The sequence below is a fragment of the Corvus brachyrhynchos genome, unplaced genomic scaffold, assembly GCF_000691975.1.
Source record: "Corvus brachyrhynchos isolate BGI_N302 unplaced genomic scaffold, ASM69197v1 scaffold255, whole genome shotgun sequence".
NCBI classification, from domain to species: domain Eukaryota; kingdom Metazoa; phylum Chordata; class Aves; order Passeriformes; family Corvidae; genus Corvus; species Corvus brachyrhynchos.
Window position 1 is genome coordinate 3,254,379 of NW_008238358.1, and position 1,680 is coordinate 3,256,058.

Consider the following 1,680-nt stretch of genomic DNA (forward strand, 5'->3'; position numbering starts at 1 on the left):
GGTTTGTGAAGCCTTTGTCCCATCCCTTCCCGGGATCCCAGGGCACTGGTGCCGCGTGCTCCCCGAGCTCGCTCCGGAGCGCCCCCTGCAGCCGCGGGGGAACCATCGCACCTGCCCTGCTCACCGGGAGCCGCCAGCGCCCCTGCCGGCTGCGAGCGGAACTGCACCCGAGGGGAAAGGGCCCGACAGCCGAGAAGGCTGGCACTGGGTTTGTGTTTGCTGTTACTGCCATAGTTGTTGTTTTGTTTGACTGGTTATATATATATACATATATATAGAGAGAGAGAGTAAAGAACTGTTATTCCTATTTCCCACATCTTTGCCTAAAGGCCCTTGATTTCAAAATATAATAACTTGGAGGGAAAAGGGGTTATATCTGCCACTTCAAGGGGGGCCTCTGCCTTCCTTAGGAGACACCTGTCTTTCAAAACCGAGACACACTTCAAGGGCTGGGGAGCATGAACTGGTACATTAGTTTAAACCGAAGCGGTTCTCAGTTGAAGTGCTGCATAGCACAATCTCAGTCATGGCCTGATGCTCCTTTTCTCCCACTCTTCTCTGAGATCATAGTGACAGAAGAGCAAGATAGTCAGTTTAAATCTTGGGGACTAAGTCTTCAATTGCTGCACCAGATTGACCAGATCTGTCCAATCATGAATGTCCACTCCTCACTATGCTGTGATGTTTTTTGGACAGCGAGGGTTTGAGCCTGTGCTAACTGTTGCAATGAAAGTAGTGTTACAGGTGTGTTACACGATGTGACAAAGCATAAGTACTCATGTTCAGTACAGAATAAATAAGCTGATTTAACAACCTACAAAAGGAAAGAAAAAAAATTGTAGCATTTTCCAACTTTGGGAAAGTTTCATTGCCATCTTCTTCACCTCAACAACTGCCATGTCCCAGTAGCTGAGGAGGCACAGGACCTGCAGAGGGACACAGGTGGGCACAGCACAGCCGCACAGCTCCATTACAGATGGCCCTGCAGGAGCCATCTGCCTCTCAGCTGAGTTAATGCCTTCCTGACTCTGATCTGCTGTGTCCTACAAGAGTTTATTTTCATTTTCATTTATCTCACAAGAACTGAAAATGAACCGTAACCATTTTAAGACCTTATGTAGTATTTTTTCTTTATCCTCTCCCTATCCATTTAATTACTTTCCAAAATCCAAACACATTTGTGCCTACAAGCCAAAGGCTCTCTGTTAGCCTGGATCCATGGTGCTGAATTACGTCAAACTTTTCGATGTCAGAAAGACCCCTCTACCACACAGGTGTCTAAACAGCATCGTAGCCCTCAATAGGGCGCAGTGGCTGGTGTCTGCCCTGCACAGATCTGCACCTCTGTTTAACCCACAGCGCAAGCGGCAGCCATGTGTGCTCAGCTGCTATTGAAGGGGCAGGAGTATTTCATTCACTCCACTTTCCAGCGGCGCTTTGGGCAGATCTCCACCCCTCAGGGAGGCCGGCTGACTGCTCGCGGGCTGCTACATGTCCTCCTGACGGGAAACTTGTGCGCTTGGTCCCAGCGGGGTGTTTTTCCCGGGAAGCTGGGCCCCAGGAGCAGCGGTCCCACAGCAGCGGAGGCGAAGCTGCGACGCCTCCGGGCCCGCGGCGCTCGCGCTCCCTTGGAGCAGGAGGCGGCCCGGGCTCAGCGCGCGCTCCCGCTCCCAACATGGC